We start from the raw sequence: 10877 nt of genomic DNA on the forward strand, positions 1-10877 counted from the left end.
CAGCCAGAGCCCGGACTTGAAGCCCAATCGAACATCTCTGGAGAGACCTGAAAATATCTGTGCAGGGATGCTCCCCATCCAACCTGACAGAGCTTGAAAGGATCTGCAGAGAATAATGGGAATAACTCCCAAATACAGGTGTGCCAACCTTATAGCGTCATACCCAAGAAGACTTGAGGCTGTAATCGCTGCCAGAGGTGCTAAGTACTGAGTAAAGGGTCTGAATAGTTATCTGATGTGATATTTCTGTTTTTTATTTTGTAATTATGGGGTATTGTGTGTAGATTGATGTGGGGAAAAAAAAATCAATTTTAGAAAAAGGCTGTAAAGTAACAAAATGTGGAAAAAGTCAAGGGGTCTGAATACTTTCCGAATGCACTGTATAGCATGTGTATGATGTCATCTATGTGTATGATGTCATCTATGTAATGTGTATGATGCCTTCTATATAATTTCTATGATGTCATCAGTGATGTGTATGATGTCATCTATGTAATGTGTATGATGTCATCTATGTAATGTGTATGATGCCTTCTATATAATTTCTATGATGTCATCAGTGATGTGTATGATGTCATCTATGCAGAGTTTGGGTATGAAGATCAAAACCACTCCTTATGGCGTAGAGTTCCCGCCAACCAATCCAAATCAATATGAATTATTAAACATCCTTTCAATCAAGCACATTTCTAAATATACATGCATGAATCTCTCACATAAATCATGAATGAATCTGATGTGCTCATTGGCGTAATAATAAAAACAATCCTGAGCCAAGAATGGCTGAGAACTGAATCCATGAAACTGTTTACGCCTCAGTCGGAGGATCATGCTAACGGAGAAAAGTTTATGAAAAAGGAGGGCCATATCCATGGATATGTCCCAAATGGCACCTTATTCCCTTTATAGAGCACTACCCATAGGACTCTGTTCAAATAGGAATAGGGTGTCATTTGGGACGCAGTCCCTGTCTCAGAGTCACCCATGAATAAAACATGCAAGGCAAGCTTGAGAATGAGAGTTCAGAGCTGCGCTGCGTGGGGCAAAGGAGGGACACCAGCTAACTCATTAGGCCTGCCCGACTCTCTGCATATCCTGAAAAGGAGGGACACCAGCTAACTCATTAGGCCTGCCCGACTCTCTGCATATCCTGAAAAGGAGGGACACCAGCTAACTCATTAGGCCTGCCCGACTCTCTGCATATCCTGAAAAGGAGGGACACCAGCTAACTCATTAGGCCTGCCCGACTCTCTGCATATCCTGAAAAGGAGGGACACCAGCTAACTCATTAGACCTGCCCTACTCTCTGCATATTCTGAAAAGGAGGGACACCAGCTAACTCATTAGGCCTGCCCGACTATCTGCATATCCTGAAAAGGAGGGACACCAGCTAACTCATTAGGCCTGCCCGACTCTCTGCATATCCTGAAAAGGAGGGACACCAGCTAAATCATTAGGCCTGCCCGACTCTCTGCATATCCTGAAAAGGAGGGACACCAGCTAACTCATTAGGCCTGCCCGACTCTCTGCATATCCTGAAAAGGAGGGACACCAGCTAACTCATTAGGCCTGCCCGACTCTCTGCATATCCTGAAAAGGAGGGACACCAGCTAACTCATTAGGCCTGCCCGACTCTCTGCATATCCTGAAAAGGAGGGACACCAGCTAACTCATTAGGCCTGCCCGACTCTCTGCATATCCTGAAAAGGAGGGACACCAGCTAACTCATTAGGCCTGCCCGACTCTCTGCATATCCTGAAAAGGAGGGACACCAGCTAACTCATTAGGCCTGCCCGACTCTCTGCATATCCTGAAAAGAAATGGAAAACACCAACTTGATACATTTAATATATATCCTAAATATACTGTATCTATAAATGGCTCACCCTGTATGGTCAATGACTAGAAATGCATTTATTTATATGCAGGCAAAATATACATTTCAGTGGTTTACGTGGGATATAGACTCATTGATGTATAACTGGCTAACCCTGCATGCATGGTAAATGACTACTCATTTATTCATGTATTTTTGTTGAAGAAAAATAAGGTTTTAGTAAAAGACATGTATGCTTTGGTTTGGATGGGTATCATTTGATAATCCACATAGTACCGCAATGAGCAGTAACAATACATCCTTATTGGTTGAAGTATGGTGAATTTGCCCCAAGGCGCTGAATCCCACTAAAGATTAAGGTTAGGATTGGGGAAGGGGAAGCTGATCCCCACTAATGATTAAGGTTAGGATTGGGGAAGGGGAAGCTGATCCCCACTAATGATTAATGTTAGGATTGGGGAAGGGGAAGCTGATCACCACTAATGATTAATGTTAGGATTGGGGAAGGGGAAGCCCCACTAATGATTAAGGTTAGGATTGGGGAAGGGAAGCTGATCCCCACTAATGATTAAGGTTAGGATTGGGGAAGGGGAAGCTGATCCCCACTAATGATTAAGGTTAGGATTGGGGAAGGGGAAGCTGATCCCCACTAATGATTAAGGTTAGGATTGGGGAAGGGAAGCTGATCCCCACTAATGATTAAGGTTAGGATTGGGGAAGGGGAAGCTGATCCCCACTAATGATTAAGGTTAGGATTGGGGAAGGGGAAGCTGATCCCCACTAATGATTAAGGTTAGGATTGGGGAAGGGGAAGCTGATCCCCACTAATGATTAAGGTTAGGATTGGGGAAGGGGAAGCTGATCCCCACTAATGATTAAGGTTAGGATTGGGGAAGGGGAAGCTGATCCCCACTAATGATTAAGGTTAGGATTGGGAGGGATTGGGGAAGGGAAGCTGATCCCCACTAATGATTAAGGTTAGGATTGGGGAAGGGGAAGCTGATCCCCACTAATGATTAAGGTTAGGATTGGGGAAGGGAAGCTGATCCCCACTAATGATTAAGGTTAGGATTGGGGAAGGGGAAGCTGATCCCCACTAATGATTAAGGTTAGGATTGGGGAAGGGGAAGCTGATCCCCACTAATGATTAAGGTTAGGATTGGGGAAGGGGAAGCTGATCCCCACTAATGATTAAGGTTAGGATTGGGGAAGGGGAAGCTGATCCCCACTAATGATTAAGGTTAGGATTGGGGAAGGGGAAGCTGATCCCCACTAATGATTAAGGTTAGGATTGGGGAAGGGGAAGCTGATCCCCACTAATGATTAAGGTTAGGATTGGGGAAGGGGAAGCTGATCTTAGAGCTTTACAGTACATACGGGAAGCTTCCTTCCGGAGAGTATTGATTGGATAAATATGACCATAATAATCAATGTCGTCCACTCCATGCCTGCTTGTTTTCAATGGTCCTGTGTGGTGTGGAATATATTTCCACCCTGCAGAGATGACTCCACTGTTGAACAAGTAAAGAAACACATTTACAGAAATGGTTCATTCTATTTTAGCTTTCCCTCTTCAAATAATCCTCAGAGTAAACCACCATAAACTTTGGGTGTGTCCACCTTATTTAAACAGATGAGAGCGTTGGTAATTAATGAGGTCTCACCAAGTGGGCGGGAGAGTAAGCATCCGTATCAAAACACCAAGCCTACGTTCTCAATGGTCCCACATTCCCTAGGTGGTGCAGTACTTTCGACCAGGCCTGAAATCCCCCCTGCTCTCTCCTCTCTCGCCTGTGTCCAGTAGGGTTGATGCATCACAATGCCCTGTTGATTTTTAATGAACTCAGCCTGCAATGGAACGAGCCGCACATCCAAACCCGGAGCACAATGCATCTCTCCCCGCCTCATCATAGCAAGGATGATGCAATTCATGCAATTTTATGATCCACTGAATGCAATTACTGGGCTGTCCCCGTTACATGCTATATGTCTCTACTTGTGATGAATGTACTCTGCCGACTTTGATCTGGTCTATTCCTCACAGGATAACACATTATAGAGGATACCTGTGATGAATATGGAAATATACAGTATATTATGGCAGGGTTCCCCAACTGGCAGCTGCGGGTGTTTTTATTTGGCCTCCCCAAGTTTTCTGAGCAAAAAATACCAGGAAGTTAGGTTTGCCAGCCAATGCTCCCTAGCATTAGCACAGTTACTGGAAGTCTATGGGTATTTGCTAGCATGCTAGTAGATACCCATAGACTTCCAGTCATTGCGCTAACACTAGTTAACATCGGCTCAAGAAACTACCTCTAACTTCCTTCATACTGGACACAGAGACATAAAAATGGTATCCACATGTTTATCTGACTGTGGGGAAGTAAATAAAGGGCCCCATTGCCAAAATCCCAAAGTATCACTTTAATAATGAATTTGAAATGAAAAAGTATCCACAGTATACAGCATTGGGGAAGTCCATACTCCCTGCCATACAAATACACTGTGGCCATGCAGTCTCTATCCCTACTGTAAGGGTGTTGGCTGCTCATCAGTCCTGAGTTGTTGCCCCGGAAACACAGTTTGACAGTTAGGAGGTTGCCACCGCATTTATCTAGTCCTCCTACATTATCTAGTCCTCCTACATTATTTAGTCCTTCTACATGACCTAGTCCTCCTTCATTATCTAGTCCTCCTACATTATCTAGTCCTCCTACATTATCTAGTCCCCCTACATTATCTAGTCATCCTTCATTATCTAGTCCTCCTACATTTTATAGTCCTCCTACATTATCCAGTCCTCCTAGGAGGAGGAGGAGGAGGAGGAGGAGGAGGAGGTACTTGGGTGTTTTTCTTTTCACTCTCTTTCACACAATTTAAGGTATGACCCAATTTGAAATAGCAGGGTGAGGGAGAGAGGGCCACCTCCTCCCACTGTGTCCTTCCCCAACCCCCTCACTCTGGATAAATAAACACTGGAACTGAGCTACTGGCTGGGACCACGAAGGGAGAAGGGGGAGGAGGAATGAAGGGAGGGGGAGGAGGAGTGAAGGGAGGGAGAGGAGGAGGAGTGAGGAGAGGGGGAGGAGGAGTGAGAAGCGGGGAAGGAGGAGTAAGGGGAGGACAGGGATGAGGAGAGAGGAGAGGGGGAGGAGGAGTGAAGGGAGGTGGGGGAGGAGGAGTAAGGAGAGGGGAGGAGGAGGAGGAGAGGGGGAGGAGGAGTGAGAAGCGAGGAAGGAGGAGTAAGGGGAGGACAGGGATGAGGAGAGAGGAGAGGGGGAGGAGGAGTGAAGGGAGGTGGGGGAGGAGGAGTAAGGAGAGGGGGAGGAGGAGTGGGAGGAGGGGGAGGAGGGGGAGGAGAGGGGGAGGAGGAGTAAGGGGAGGACAGGGATGAGGAGAGAGGAGAGGGGGAGGAGGAGTGAAGGGAGGTGGGGGAGGAGGAGTAAAGAGAGGGGGAGGAGGAGGAGGAGAGGGGGAGGAGGAGGAAGGGAGGAGGAGGAGGGGTGAGGGGAGGAGGAGTGAGGGGGAGGAGTGAAGGGAGGAGGGGGAGGCGGAGTGACGGGAGGAGGAGGAGTAAAGGGAGGAGGAATGGGGGGTCTGTGGAGGAGTGAAGGGAGGAGTGAGGGGAGGGGAGGAGGAGTGAGGAGAGGAGGGGGAGGAGGAGGAGGAGTGAAGGGAGGAGGAGTATAAGGAGGAGAGTGAAGAGAGGGTGGAGAGTGAGGAGCGGGAGGAGAGGAAGGTAGTAGTGAAGGAGTAATAGAGGAAGCTGACCCGTCCACCTGGGAAGCAGCAGGGTCTGAGAGAGGGGGAGGAAGAGAGGGGGAGAGGACGGAGAAGGTGGAGAGGGGGAGGAAGAGAGGGGGAGAGGACGGAGAAGGTGGAGAGGACGGAGAGGGGGAGGAAGAGAGGGGGGAGAGGACGGAGAAGGTGGAGAGGGGGGAGTGGAAGAGGAAAGGTAGAGTGAAAGACTTAAAGGAGTGGAAAGGTGAAAGAGCAGGGTGCTACGGTGCGGTGGGGCAGCTGTCTCTATAGAAGCACTCTCTTGTTCCCACCCGTATAAGGTCTCAGTTCCTGGCAAGGCTGTTTGGTTGGCGTGGGCGGAGGGATCGGGTAACCAGGTGAGGTGAGTGGGTGCTGGTCTGTGTGTAGGGGCTCACAGTTTTTATCTACAGCCATTAGATTAGACCGCTTCCGAGTGCTGCAGTGGTCTAAGGCAATGCATGTCAGTGCAAGAGGCCTCACTCAATCCCTGGTTCGAATCCAGGCTGAATCACATCCGGCCGTGATTGGGAGTCAGATAGTGCGGTGCACAATTGGCCCATCGTCGTCCGGGTTTGGCCGGGGTAGGCCGTCATTTTAAATAAGAATTTGTTCTTAAATGACTTGCCTAGTTGGGTCAGGAGAGGGGTCAGAGCATCAGGTTACAGCGGAGGCTGTATTCTTTACTTTAAGTTAGCTTGAAGAGGTTGGCGTGGAGGGCGTACTCGGGTTACCAGGTGAGGGGCTGTTAAAGGAGGTAGTGTGTCCGCAGGTGCTATCTCTCCCTAAGCAGCCCTACTGTGAGTCAGGGGAGGAAGGTAGGACACAGGAGTGTGCATCTCAAATGGCACGCTATGAGCACTGGTCAAAAGCAGTGCACTGTAGGGAATAGGATGCCATTTGGGACGTGCCCACAGAGAGGGGTAAAATGAGGGCATTGAGTGAGAAGAGATTATGTTCATAAAAACAGAACGGAAACTAGATAGTCAAAATGCCATTAAAGGGACATTGAGAGATTCCTGTAAACTGGAATTGAGTGACAGGGAAGGAAGTAGGTGACAGACATTAAGCTGAAGTCAGTTTATATTTGACTCTTAAAGCTGTAATATGTAACATTCTCATTGAAAGCAAGTCTAAGGAGCGGTAGATATGTTCTATGTGTGCTATTTCTATGCTTCCCATTCTTTTACTTTCAGTTTTGTAAACCAGCTTCAAACAGCTGAAAATACTATATTTCTGCTTACGGAAAATATATTTCACAGCGGTTTAGATGGTACAATGATTCTCTATGTTCCAAATGGCACCCTATTCCCCTCACTAGGGCTCTGGTCAAAAGTAGTGCACCGTAGAGGGAATATGTTGGTGCCATGTCAGACACAGGCACTGTCTGAGCTGCAGCTCTCTGCTTCTTGTGTTTACACAGCAGATCAACAGGAGACCACAGCAGATCAACAGGACACCACAGCAGCACAACAGGACACCACAGCAGCTCAACAGTTGACCACAGCAGCACAACAGGATACCACAGCAGCTGAACAGGAGACCACAGCAGCTGAACAGGAGACCACAGCAGCTGAACAGGACACCACAGCAGATCAACAGGAGACCACAGCAGCTCAACAGGAGACCACAGCAGCTCAATGGGTGTCGTGGAATTATTGTAATCAGAAGGAGAGACTTTTACATTTCCTCAAAACAAGTAACTTTATTATGTAATTACTGCAGTAATGGAGCTGGTTGGTAACCACCCCTGGAGACCACAGCAGTAAACACAAGAAGCAGAGAGCTGCAGCTCAGACAGTAATGGAGCTGGTTGGTAACCACCCCTGGAGGTGATCACAGAACTCAATGAGCGGATTTGAGCCACAGCATTTTATAGCAAAGTCCATCCTCCTGGATGTTCATAACAAACAACAGATGTATGGAATGGGTCACAAGTTTACTAATAATTCACAGCAAACAGTATCTGCTGTAAATACTGCCCTCATTGTGTAGAAACCAGGGTCTGGCCCTGAGCCATCTCTCCCTGGTACCTTATAGAACAGAAACATTAACTCATGCTATGGAATACGATCTCTTTAGGTTTATCACCCAAAGACATCATATATCTTCTGTCAGTGTTAAATCTCCCAGAGGCCCATCCTCAGTAGAACACACAGATATGAGTGTTCTAACAACCCCTTATTCTGTTGCATAAAATAACCACCACATGCAATTACAGTATTATAACATAATCTTGCAATTTTGCTCTACACAGGAGACTACAGCAGGTCGACAGGAGACCACAGCAGCTGAACAGGAAGCTACACAGCAGATCAACAGGAAGCTACACAGCAGATCAACAGACCACAGCAGCTCAACAGGAAGCTACACAGCAGGTCAACAGGAAGCTACACAGTAGAACAACCTGCAGCTACACAGCAGCTCAACAGGAGACCACAGCAGCTCAACAGGAGACCACAGCAGCTCAACAGGAAGCTACACAGCAGATCAACAGGAAGCTACACAGCAGATCAACAGGACACCACAGCAGCTCAACAGGAGACCACAGCAGCTCAACAGGAAGCTACTAAGCAGCTCAACAGGAGACCACAGCTGCTCAACTGGAGACCACAGAATCTCAACAGGAGACCACAGCAGAACCAGGGGGTTCTGGCGATCAACATGGCTCCACCAAATACTCCACCAGCGTGTCTAAATGTGTGTGCCTGTGTATGCATGTGCCTGTGTGTGTCTGAGTCAGTCTGTGTGTGTGTGTGTGTGTGTGTGTGCCTGTGTGTGTGTGCCTGTCTATTGCTGTGGTGGGGGAGTAGGATAACGTGCTGTGTCAACACACACACACACACGCACACCAACCAGACAGCCGGGGTAGAAGAATAAACACAGACACACCCTCAGGAAAACCGCCCCCTCACATCCTCATCCTCCTCCCAGATCGTGTGTCACGCTCCCCGTTCGTTGCCCTGGGTGAGGACAGAATAACTAACAGACCAAGGGTTTTGTTGTAGCTAAGACTAGCTACTGTGAAATGTGTTTTGATAGGGCCTGTGGGCAATCTGGGCATCTACAGTGAAACGTAGCCGTGGGTGGGGGAGGCATTGGAATAACATTGTTACTGCTGTCCGGTAACACTGGGCGTGCATCCCAAATGGCTCTCTATTCCCATTTATACTGCATTACTTCGGGCTTTGGTCAAAAGTAGTGCACTTGATAGGAAGTAGGGTGCTATTTGGGGCGTAACACTGGATTAGGATACCGTTAAGAAGAAGGAAAGGTTATGCTGCTGCTACTGTTTATTTTGGTGAAAGGAGAAGTCTGAGGGGAATATGAGAAAGCAGGCAGAAAGGGTGTATTCTGTAGTACATGTGAAAACTACTATAAATCTTTCCTGCACCACTATATCAAAACATGCCATCAAATGTACTTTCTGTCTCTTTAGTTTTTCCACTGCGTCTCTTTAATTTCGATGTAGACATACATCATGAAGTCACATGCTCTTTATCCTCAAGTAGAAGTGCGGAGGGGAATGGGGGCCATGTATGAGACAGGCTCCCCCTGGGAGTGTAGACAGGACCTCCCCCCTCCATCCATTATGGACCTCCCCCACACCTTCATTGTGGCCTGGCAGACACCTGTCTCTCTCTCTCTCTCTCTCACACACACACACACACACACACACACACACACACACACACACACACACACACACACACACACACACACACACACACACAACACACACACACACACACACACACACACACACACACACACACACACACACACACACACACACACACACACACACACACACACACACACACACACACACACACACACACACACACACACACACAATGTTGCTGTCCAGAACTAATCTTAATCTGGGAAACTGTCTGTTGATGTTTGCTTTCCATTTGGTCTCTTTGAGGAGAAGCAGTCTGATGGGTTGAAGAATTTGGTCACTGTCTACAGGAAGTTTAAATATTACACGTGAGCTGTAGCTCAGAGCATCAGAGGTTAATCTAACTCTGTAACTGCGGAGAGTAAGAGAAAGATTCAACACTCTTTTTAGCTGGTCATGCCAGAAAATGGACAGTATGTTGACAGTATGAGCTATGTCAAGAATCAAACCTTTGTACCTGAATACAGCAGCACCAAGCTACAAGTCTAACATGTAGTGCAGGCAAATTCAAATCTGGACCTCGAAGCCAGTTCCACTGCTGATTTTCATTGTTCCCTTCTAATCAAGGACTCATTTAGACCTGGGACACCAGGTGGGTGCAATTCATTATCAGGTAGAACAGGTAAAACAACCAGGCTGGAAAACCAGCAGTACTCCAGACTCAGATTGGAACACGCCTGCTGAAGTGTATCGAGTTAATACTAGAAATAGTTAGCATTAGTAATAGTTCCTGAGGGAAATAGTTAGCATTAGTAATAGTTCCTGAGGGAAATAGCTAGCATTAGTAATAGTTCCTGAGGGAAATAGCTAGCATTAGGAATAGTTCCTGAGGGAAATAGCTAGCATTATGAATAGTTCCTGAGGGAAATAGTTAGCATTATTAGTGGTACCTGAGGGAAATAGTTGGCATTAGTAGTAGTTCCTGAGGGAAATAGTTGGCATTAGTAATAGTTCCTGAGGGAAATAGATAGCATTTGGAATAGTTCCTGAGGGAAATAGCTAGCATTAGGAATAGTTCCTGAGGGAAATAGTTAGCATTAGTAGTGGTACCTGAGGGAAATAGTTGGCAGACAAGCTGTGGGCTTTTTATGGTAGCTTCAAAGCCTCAAAGCCAGACTATAAAGAATGGAAGGTGGCTGCAGTTCGGTCCAAAGTACAATGTGACTGGTATGTCTCTCAGGGTGTTCGACATGAAGGCAAGGCGCTCATTCAGGATACATTGGCTGAGTCAGAGCTCATTTACTCACTGTATCCACACATTTTGTAATTAACAACCTTGGTTACATCAATGTGACTGATAATTACTTAATTGAACCTGAACTGGCAGTTTAGGGTATGTCTAATTGCGTTTTGGGAAATGTAATGTGTGTTATGGTCCACTACGCCTTACGGTAAGTGGCCCTGATGGGTTAAGAATATTTGCGTTTGGCTCGGTTACCAGTCTAAATAGGTGTTTTGTGTGCATGTAGATAGGAGAATAAAAAGAGGTTGATCTCAGGCAGAGTGAAGGGAAATGAACACATTACAACAGTAATGTTAATGTTGATAGCAATAGTGTTGATAGTTAGTATTATTGATGTTGATGATTTTCTTGTT

At 46.7% G+C, this 10877-nt stretch overlaps 1 long non-coding RNA gene across 1 annotated transcript; it reads left to right on the top strand.

Moving 5' to 3' along the window:
* Positions 1-5778: 5778 nt before the first annotated feature.
* Positions 5779-9116, top strand: LOC135572760 (uncharacterized). The gene is made up of 3 exons (XR_010464470.1): positions 5779-5960; positions 7041-7428; positions 7854-9116. It is a non-coding gene; the product is annotated as an uncharacterized LOC135572760 (long non-coding RNA).
* The last annotated feature ends 1761 nt before the right edge of the window (positions 9117-10877 follow it).

This window comes from Oncorhynchus nerka, linkage group LG8 (genome assembly GCF_034236695.1).
Source record: "Oncorhynchus nerka isolate Pitt River linkage group LG8, Oner_Uvic_2.0, whole genome shotgun sequence".
NCBI classification, from domain to species: Eukaryota; Metazoa; Chordata; class Actinopteri; order Salmoniformes; family Salmonidae; genus Oncorhynchus; species Oncorhynchus nerka.